Below are 11,341 nucleotides of genomic sequence, written 5' to 3'. Positions count from 1 at the left end.
TTTTTGTTTGTACAAAAACTTTTTAGTTTAATATAATCAAAACCATTTAATTTACATTTTGTAATTTTCTCTAACTCTTGCTTGGTTTTAAAGTCTTTCCTTTCCCAGAGATCTGACAAGTATACTATTCTGTGTTCACTTAACATGTTTATAGTTTCCCTCTTTATATTCAAGTCGTTCACCCATTCTGAATTTATCTTGGTGTAGGGTGTGAGATGTTGATCTAGACCTAATCTCTCCCATATTGTTTTCCAAATTTCCCAGCAGTTTTTGTCAAATAGTGGATTCATGTCCCAAAAGTTGGGCTCTTTGGGTTTATCATACACTGTCTTGCTGACATCATTAACTCCAAGTCTATTCCACTGATCCTCCCTTCTATCTCTTAGCCAGTACCATATTGTTTTGATTACTACTGCTTTATAGTATAGTTTAATATCTGGTACTGCTAGGCCCCCTTCCTTCACATTTTTTTTTCATTATTTCCCTTGATATTCTTAATCTTTTTTTATTCCAAATGAAATTTGTTATAGTTTTTCCTAATTCAGTAAAGAAGTTTTTTGGTAATTTGATAGGTACGGCGCTAAATAGGTAAATTAATTTGGGTAGAATGTTCATTTTTATTATGTTAGCTCGTCCTACCCATGAACAGTTAATGGGTTTCCAATTGTTGAGCTCCAGTTTTATTTGTTTGGAAAGTGTTTTGTAGTTGTTTTTGTATAATAGCTGTGTTTGTTTTGTTAGATTGATTCCCAAGTATTTTATATTGTCTAGGGTGATTTTAAATGGTGTTTCTCTTTCTACCTTTTGCTGCTCTAATGTGTTGGAAATATATAGAAATGCTGATGATTTATGTGCATTTATTTTGTATCCTGCAACTTTGCTAAAGTTGTTGATTATTTCTACAAGCTTCTTAGTTTCTCTAGGATTTTTTAAGTAGACCATCATAACATCTGCAAAGAGTGATAGCTTAGTCTCCTCCTTGCCTATTCTGATACCTTCAATTTCGTTTTCTTCTCTACTTGCTATTGCTAGTGTTTCTAGTACTTTGTTGAATAATAGAGGTGATAATGGGCATCCTTGTTTTACTCCTGATCTTATTGGGAAGGCTTCTAATTTATCCCCATTGCATATGATGTTTGTTGATGGTTTTAGGTATATACTGTTTATTATTTTTAGGAAAGGTCCTTCTATTCCTATACTTTTCAGTGTTTTCAATAGGAATGGATGCTGTATTTTGTCAAAGGCTTTTTCAGCATCTATTGAGATGATCATGTGATTTTTGTTTGTTAGACTGTTGATATGGTCAATTATGTGGATGGTTTTCCTAATATTGAACCAACCTTGCATTCCTGGTATAAATCCCACCTGATCATGGTGAATGATCTTCTTAATTACTTGCTGGAGTCTCTTTGCTAGTATTCTATTTAAGATTTTTGCACCTATGTTCATTAGGGAGATTGGTCTGTAGTTTTCTTTCTCTGTTTTTGATCTCCCTGGCTTTGGAATCAGTACCATATTTGTGTCATGAAAGGAATTTGGTAGGACTCCTTCTTTGCTTATCATATGATATAATTTGTATAGTATTGGGATTAGTTGCTCTTTGAATGCCTGATAGAATTCACTTGTGAATCCATCAGGTCCTGGTGATTTTTTTCTTAGGGAGTTCTTTAATGGCTTTTTCAATTTCTATTTCTGATATGGGATTATTTAGGTATTCTATTTCTTCTGCTGTTAATCTAGGCAATTTATACTTTTGTAAATATTCATCCATATCTCCTAAATTGTTATATTTGTTGCCATATAATTTGGCGAAATAGTTCTTAATGATTGCCTTGATTTCCCCTTCATTAGAGGTGAGGTCTCCCTTTTCATCTTTAATACTGTCAATTTGGTTTTCTTCTTTCCTTTTTCTTATTAGATTGACCAGTACTTTGTCAATTTTATCTGTTTTTTCAAAATACCAGCTTTTAGTCTTATTTATTAATTCAATAGTTCTTTTACTTTCTATTATATTAATTTCTCCCTTAATTTTTAGTATTTCTAATTTTGTTTTCATCTGGGGGTTTTTAATTTGCTCTCTTTCTAATTTTTTGAGTTGCATACCCAATTCATTAATCTCTGCCCTCCTTAATTTGTTAATATATGCACTCAAGGATATACATTTCCCCCTGAGTACTGCCTTGGCCGCATCCCACAGAGTTTGGTAGGATGTCTCATCATTGTCATTTTCTTCAATGAAATTGTTGATTGTTTCTATGATTTCTTCTTTGACAAATTGATTTTGGAGAATCATATTGTTTAATTTCCAATTGGTTTTTGATTTGACTGTCCAGGTGCCCTTACTAATTATAATTTTTATTGCATTATGATCTGAGAAGGTTACATTTATTACATCTCCTCTTTTGCATTTGTTTGCCATGATTCTATGCCCTATTACATGGTCAATCTTTGTGAATGTACCATTTGCAGCTGAAAAGAAGGTGTATTCCTTTTTCTCCCTATTTATTTTTCTCCACATATCAATTAAGTCTAATTTTTCTAGTACTTCATTCACTTCTCTTACCTCTTTCTTATTTATTTTTTGGTTTGATTTATCTAGATCTGAAAGAGGAATATTTAGATCTCCCACTAGTATGGTTTTACTATCTATTTCCTTCTTGAGCTCTGCCAGTTTCTCCTTTATGAATTTGGATGCTATACCATTTGGTGCATATATATTGAGTAGTGTTATTTTCTCATTGTTTATACTGCCTTTAATCAGGATGTAATGACCTTCCCTGTCTTTTTTAATCATGTTTATTTTTACTTTGGCTTTGTCAGAAATCATAATAGCCACTCCTGCCTTCTTTTTCTCATTTGAAGCCCAAAAGATTTTGCTCAAGCCCTGAACCTTAAACTTGTGTATGTCCACCCAGCTCATATGTATTTCTTGTAGACAACATATGGTAGGATTTTGGTTTCTAATCCACTCTGCTATTTGCTTCCTTTTTTTGAGCGAGTTCATCCCATTCACATTCAGAGTTATAATTATAAGTTGTGCATTCACTGATATTTTCGTATCCTCCCCTATTCCCACCCCTTCTCCTTAAACTATTTCCTTTTAAACCAGTGGTTTGCTATTAAGACCCTATCCCTTATCCCCTCCCTTGACTATCTTCCCTTTCTACCCCCTCCCTTATTATTCCTCTCTTTTTGTTTTTAAAGGCCTAATGAATTCCCTCCCGCTTCTTCTCCCCTCCCTTTTTTTGACCTCCCCACTCCCCTGCTCCCCTTGGTTTATCCCTTCTGACTTTCTCAGTAGGGTTAGATAAGAGTTTTATATCCCAATGGATAGTATAGCTACTCTTCCCTCTCCGGGTTGATTACACTGAGAGTAAGGTTTAAATATTACCTCTTAATGCTCTCTTCCTCTCCTTCTTATAATAGTATTTGTCCCCTTTCCTCCCCATGCCCTCTTTGTGTGTAATATAATATCCTATTTTTCCTATTCACTCAAGTTTCTCTTGGTGTCCCCTACTATTGACCCCCCTCTTTCCCACCCCTCATATCATCTTAGACCATTTTGTATTCCACCTTCTCTCTGTGAATTATTATTCTATTTACTATAATAGTGAATACTATAATAGTGAATAGAGTTCACTACCGAGAATTATACATAGCATTTCTCTACATAGGAATACAGATAATTAGATCTTACTGAGGCCCTTAAAAAGGCAAATTTAAAAGTTGTGTGTTTTCTTTCTTTCCCCTCTGTTTCTTATTTACCTTTTCATGTTTCTCTCGATTTTTGTGGTTGGATATCAAACTTTCCATTTAGCCCTGGTCTTTTCTGTGCAAATACTTGGAAATCTTCAATTTTGTTGAATGCCCATACTTTCCCCTGGAAGTATATAGTCAGTTTTGATGGGTAGTTGATCTGTGGCTGCAGGCCCAGCTCTCTTGCCTTTCTGAATATCATATTCCAAGCCTTGCGGTCTTTTAGCGTGGAGGCTGCCAGATCCTGTGTGATCCTGATTGGTGCTCCTTGATATTTGAATTGTCTCTTTCTGGCTTCTTGTAAGATTTTTTCTTTTACTTCGAAGCTCTTAAATTTAGCAATTACATTCCTGAGAGTTGTCTTTTCTAAGTCGAGTGTCAAGGGTGATCTATGGATCCTTTCAATGTCTATATTGCCCTCTTGTAGGACTTCAGGGCAATTTTGCTGAATAATTTCTTTTAGTATGGAGTCCAGGTTTCTATTAATTTCTGGTTTTTCTGGAATACCAATGATTCTCAAATTGTCTCTTCTAGACTGGTTTTCTTAGTCTGTCACTTTCTCATTGATACATTTCATGTTTCCTTCTATTTTTTCAGTCTTTTGACTTTGTTTTATTTGTTCTTGTTGTCTTGAGAGATCATTAGCTTCTAATTGCTCAATTCTAGCCTTTAGGGACTGGTTTTCGGCTATAATCTTTTGGTTTTCGGCTATGATCTTTTGGTTTTCGGCTATGATCTTGTGGTTTTCCTTTTCAATCTGGTCATTTCTGGTGTTCACTTTGCTTATCAGTTCATTTGATTTCTGAGCCTCTCTTTCCAATTGCAAAATTCTGCTTTTTAAACTGTTATTTTCTTGCCTGATTTTCTTTTGAGCTATTTCCCATTTCTCTAACCAAATCTTTTCCATCTTTCTCGTCATCTCAGTTTTGAACTTTTCAAGAGCTTGTGACCAGTTTTCATTATTATTTTGGGAGGGTCTGGATGCTTGTTTGTTCTCCCCCTCTATTTGCTCGGTTGTCTGGATTTTCTCTGTGTAAAAGTTGTTGAGTGTTAAAGATTTCTTTTTCTTGTTGATCTTTCTCGTCTGAGCTTCCTGATTCTGGGTAGCCATTGTTATCCCAGCAGCTTCTCAGCTTTATCCTCACACTCAGGGTCTGTCTGCAGTCTTTTGGGTCCTGAGGTCTGAGTTCTGGTTTTTCTCAAGGTCAAGCCCCCTGGTGGACCCCCTTGCTTGGTCCTCTGCTGGAGGTTCCTTTACAAGTGTCAGGGCGCTGCTTCCATAGTCGTATACCCGTCTGCACTGGTTCCCCACTCAGGGTTTCAGAGCTTTAGCTTGCGGCTGTGTCTGCCTCCACCCGTGCCTCCAACCGCGCCTGCACTCTGCTTCCACGTTCTGCGACCTGCGTCCGCGTTCTGCGCCCTGCTCTGGCGCTCAGAGTTCATGTGCTTTCTTTAGCTTTTTGGGTTTCTAAGTCTTGCTGCTCTCAGGAAGAGGCCCCAGAGCTGCCAATGACTCAATGGGTGCCCCAAACTTGCTCTATTTCTTTTTAGCTGGCTTTGGCACCATAGGTGGTGTGTGTGGGGGAGTGGTTGCTCAGCCCATGATTTAGTGAGAGCTGTTTCACCCCTTTATAGCATGGAAATGTCCCGATTCCATGTACTTTCCACACTGCGCCCTGTTGTGGGGTCCCTCTGTTTGACTGGGTTTGTTTTTATGTCTCCTTGAGGAGTCTTATATGTTTTGGTCAGGAGAGGTTAAGAGCTATTTTTTACTCTGCCACCATCTTAACCTGGAAACTTAAAGTGTATTTTTAAAAAAATATATTTACCTTCTGTTTTAGAATCAATACTTTGTATTGGTTCCAAGGCAGAAGAGGAATAAGGGCTAGGCCAGTGGTGGCAAACCTATGGCACAGGTGCCAAAGATGGCATGTAGGACTCTCTGTGTGGGCATATGCCCCCTCACCACCAGTTCATTACTAGAAAGGCAGAGGGACTTGAGTGGAGCTGCTCCCTTTTCTTTTTCCCCTACGCCTCATGCCATTTTTTCATATCCCATGCCCCTCTACCTAGCAGAACAATGGGAATACACAGTGTGTAAGGTACACAACTCACTAGCAGCAGATCTGGAGGGGAGCAGAGTGCTTGAACCACTCCTCTCCCTGCTCTTTACACATGCCTTTCATCATCACCCTTTCTGCCCAACAATCCAATAGGAGCTCTTCCTCCCTTTCCTATGTGGGGTAAAGGGGGGTTAGGGGCCCTTGGCACTTGGTGGGGGAGAAGGGCACAGCACTTCATCTCTAAAATGTTTGCCAACACTGGGCTAGGCAATGGAGGTTAAGTGACTTGCCCAGAGAAGTTTCTGAGGCCAGATTTGAACCCAGGGCCTCCCATCTCTAGGCCTGGCTCTCAATCCATTGAGCAATCCAGCTGCCCCCTGTATTTTGTTTTTAGAGATTGTAGAATTAATTTTTAAAAATACAACTCTGTGAATTTGATGCTGATATTTCTGTATTTCATGTATTATTTGATAAGGTTATGGATTTTGTTTCCTGCCTTAGTTCTCCTTACTTTGAAGAAAAATGACTCTCAAAAAAACTCTATTTGTTGCTTAAGTTTTGCTTCCCCTACTTTCTTTTCCAATGCACAGTGATAATATATCCCTTTCTTGGAAGTTAATGTGTATATAATACAGATGTGAGCCTGTTGTATCAGTGAGTCAGGTGTACTTGCTAGAATAATCTAATTCTTTCTAAGGCATTAATGCTTTGGTTGGATTAGACATTAGATAAGGGAAAGGAAATTGAATTATGGTACTTTTGCCCTGTTATACTGGGCAAATCATCCTACTTTCTGGAATGGCAAACAATAAAAAACAGGTTATTTTGCTGCTGGGGGTTGTGATTCAGAATACAACAAGTAAGCACATCAATCATAAAGAAATAGGTCTGGATTTTGTTTGGTTTTTAATTAGGCTAGCTTTCCTGTGACCTAGCATCTGGCTTCCCTTAACTATTGCCAATGTTTCTTGGAGAGCTTCAAAGCAAGCCTAGTGGAAATGGGAGATGGGGAAAATTTTATCTCTATGATTCTTCACTACATTTACTTAATGCTTATTTTTTAAAAATTCGATCAAATGATCTGTGAATGAGGCATGGTATTTGGAAGATCCTTTTTTTCCCCCAAATGACAAAGGCTAGACAGACCAGATGGTGGAGAGTGGAACAGTGGAAAACAGTGGAATTTTAGCCAGGAAAACAGAGTTAAGTTTCCAATTCAGAACCTAACTAGCTATATAAAGCTGGGGGAGGGGGGACAGGAATCACCTAGCATCTTCAGGTCTCAGTTTCTTTAACTGTAAATTGAAGGAAATAATGTTAGTGGCCTCTACAATGCTGAATTGATGTGAGGAAAAACACTGTGTGAACTTTAAAGCTTTATATAGTTATAAATGTAATTTATTATTGTTGGTGTCTAAGCCTGGAAAAGGGACCAGGAAATGCTGTTAGCATATTGGGTTGATCCTTTATGGACAAATCATGGGAGACTTTGAATAAGAATTACATGGCCCAGAAAGGTATGGAAAGGTTACACATTGTACTAGTGGAGAAAATATCCATGCCCATATAATTACTTTTCCAGACTTACAATTGAATTGATTTAGCATGTATCTCATTCACAAAATCACAGAATTTGAAAATTAAGAGGGATCTCAAGAGCCATTTACTACAAGGTATCCTTGAAAATAATCCTCATTATAGCATATATGACATTTGGTCATCAGTTTCTACTTGAAGTCTTCCCAGAAGCAGGAATGTACCTTTCTTTCTTTTTCTTTTAAACCTTCACATTTTATTTTAGAATTGATATTAGTATTGATTCCAAGGCAGAAAAGTGGTAAGGCCTAGGCAGCTAGTCTTAAGTGACTTGCCCAGTCACATAGCTAGGAAGTGTCTGAGGCCAAATTTGAACCCATATCCTCCTTCTCCAGGACTTGATCTCTATTTATTGTGCACCTACCTGCACCTACTAGCTCTTTAAAACAATTCTGGGAAGTAGGTACTTCCAGTGTTCTTATACCCATTTTATAGAAGAGGAAACAGAAGTTCAGGATGATGAGTTAACCATCTATGATCACACAACCAGTGAATGTAAGAGGTCAGTTTTGAACCAAGGTCTTTCTGACTCTAAGCTTAGTACTTTATTTTCTAAATCATTTATAACAGTGAATAATGCATTTATAAAATCAGTTGTTCTCTTATTTTGGAGAACCTTGGTCTTATAAGTGTGGATCCTCTCTTCATTAGTGTAGGTTGCAACTCATTCATTCTTTTTCATCTTTTTCAGTTTTTGTCCATACCTTTCTATCAATTCCCTATAGAAAATCCACATGAGAAACCTTTCTGTGATTTGTCAACTACCCCAGTAGCACCAGTGAAACATTAAGGATGTTCATCTGTTTTCTTGTATGTAGATATGACCAGGATATCTTCTTTTTCAGGCACAGAATACCATTACAACCAATAAAGACTTTTAAATGAAATTTTAGGAAGCATATTGAATTTTTTTAGGAGACCTAAAATGATTCAGCTTCATCAACATATGTATGAATTGCTTTCTGTATAAAAATGAATATAGATCATAACTCTTGGAGTCAAATTTGCTCTATTCTAGGTCTAACCATTCACTTCCCATCATTTACAGAAGTGAAAAAAAACTTATAGCAAGTCTAATTCCAGCTGGATAACTGAAAAGGAATCTTTTCCCATGCTTTTCAGTGATTTGATTGTCTAAATGTCCAATGACTAGATCTCATGCCAAACCAGAAGATGAAATTTCAGGCAATATTTACATCTTTCTTTTCTTATTCAACCAATGTTTGTAGAATATCTACAATGTGCGAGGTACCATAGTAGGCACTAGGAAATGAAGGCCACGCAAATGCAAATAAGATAACAATCCTTAAGGAATTTCTAATCTAATAGAAAATATGATACAGTTTACCTCAATGTAAGATAATATGGGATAATGCCTAGAAAATGAACAAAATACTATGAAAGTCTCAAGGGGGAAGAGTATTACTGCTGATGGAAGCATTGCCAGAACTCATGAAACTAATTTTGCATGATTCAGTATTGAGACTGAATGAAACTCTGCTGATCATCATGGTACCCATCAATACTCTGCTTGCTGTGTATGATGTTGCAAGAACATTAAAGAAGGATGAAAGGGATATCACAAGGACTGTTTTGTCCTCTTTTGTTCTTTTGAACAGCTAAATTATTCATGGCTAGAGTAAGACCCAAGGAAGTTATAAGAAGAATATTGCAGGGTCAATTAGGTGGCTCAGTGGATTGACAACCAGGCATAAAGACCCTTGTTTAAACCTGGGTTTAAATCTGGCCTCAGACACTTTATAGTTGTGTGACCCTGGGCTAAAACCCATTGCTTAGCCCTTACTGCTCTTCTGTCTCAGAACCAATACACTGTATTGATTCCAAGATGGAAGGTGAGTTTTATAAAAGAAGAAGGATATGGCTACATTGTTTAGTTTCTTGATATAAGCATATTTTTGTGTCTGGAATTAGTACATGCATAGAATTAGATAGTGTGTATTTTTATGTCTTTTCCTTAGTTCCTAAGTCACAGGATGTCAGTGACCAACTATGGGTTAAACTGTGATGATAAGGCATTCTTTTTAAAGAGAGATCTAGGTTTGCTTCTGATATGGTGTATGTTCTAAGACTCTCTACTTATGGATGTATTTTGAGAGTTCATATAATAATAAATAATAATTTTGAACCATTGTCAAAATAAATGGTTGAATATCCTTGAAAGAATTATTACTTTCTATGATGACTTACATCCTACCTAAAAGAAATGAAATGAATAGCTTTACTGTTTCCGTGATTATCTGTGTTGTGAATACATTCTGATCTAGTTTCCAGTGTGTGGGAATATCTCTACTGAGACACAATAGAAGTAGGAAGTAATATTATTTTTATTTGTCATTATTCTGTCTTTAAGCATAATCTACTTTTCTTTTTTGTTGCTCTTGATGTTAATATTCTTTAAAATGTTTTTGATTCATTTATTTATTTTTTACCAATTAAATGTACTAAATTTCCACATAAGTTTTCCAAGGTTATATGATCCAAATTGTCTCCCTGCCTCCTTCCCTCCCCACTCTTAGAGCTGGAAAGCAATATGATCTGGGTTATATATGTATTATCATGCAAAACATTTCTATATTGTTCATTTTTGTGAGTCATCTTATAAAACCAAAATCTAAAAACATATTCAAATAAACAGGTAAAAAATAATATGGTTTTGTCTATATTTCAACTCCAGTAGGTTTTTCTCTGGTGATGGATAGCATTCTTTGTCATAAGTCCCTCATCATTGTATTGCTGATAGTATTTAAGTCTATCACATTTGATCATTCCACAATATTGCTATTACTATGTAAAATGTTTTCCTGGTTCTGCTTATTTCAGTCATCATCAGTTCATGTATGTCTTTCCAACTCTTTTTGAAATCATGCTGTTTATCATTCTTTACAGCACAATAGTATTCCATCACCATTATATACCACAATTTGTTCAGCCAGTCCTCAACTGAGAGACATTCTTTTAGTTTCCAATTATTTGTCACCACAAAGAGAGAAGCTTTAAATATTTTTGCATAAATAAGTCCTTTTCATATTTTTTATCTCTTTGGTATACAGACCTAGTAGTGGTGTTACTGGATCAAAGGGTATGCATTATTTTAGAGCCTTTTAGGCATAATTCCAAAATGCCCTTAAGAATGGTTGGATCATTTCACAACTCTACCAGCAATGTGTTACTGTTCCAATTTTGCCACATCCCCTCCAAAATTTACCATTTTCCTTGTGTCATTTAAAATCACCTGGGATACTTGGAACTACATTTCCCGTGATCCCTAATGGGTTTCCTGTTTTGGATTACGTATTCAAGGTGAGGGATGGTTTTTAAAATAGGGGGAAGTGACTTGGAACTTCCTCTTTAGCTACCTGAGCTGGCAGAGAGAAGAGAGGTAAATGGCAGAGGTGAGGTTGGCATAGGTTTCTTACAGGTGCGTGGTCAGTTTATCTCTATCAGCATGGCTTTTATTAAAATACTATTCTTCCTTTTGATCTCGGCCCTCATCATTTTTAATGATAACATCCTTTACTGTCATATTGGCCATTCTGAGGTGGTAGTTCAGAATTCTGTTAATTTTCATTTCTCTCATCAAGAGAGATTTAGAACATTTCTTCATATGATTATAGATAGCTTTGATTTCTTCATCTGAAAACTGCTTATTCCTAACCTTTGACCATTTGTTAATTGGGGAATGACTTGTATTCTTATAAATTTGATTTAGTTCTTTGAATATCTGAGAAATGAAACCTAGATGAGAGAAATTCGTTATAAATTTTTCTCCAGTTTATTGTTTCTCTTCTAATGTTGGTTACATTGGTTTTGTTTGTACAAAACTTTTTAAAAAATTTAATATGAGCAAAATTATTCTTTTCTCATCTTGTAATGTTTTCTATCTTGTTTGGTCATAAATTCTTCCT

This window comes from Gracilinanus agilis, chromosome 1 (assembly GCF_016433145.1).
Source record: "Gracilinanus agilis isolate LMUSP501 chromosome 1, AgileGrace, whole genome shotgun sequence".
Classification (NCBI taxonomy): Eukaryota; Metazoa; Chordata; class Mammalia; order Didelphimorphia; family Didelphidae; genus Gracilinanus; species Gracilinanus agilis.
This window is presented reverse-complemented; position numbering follows the sequence as displayed.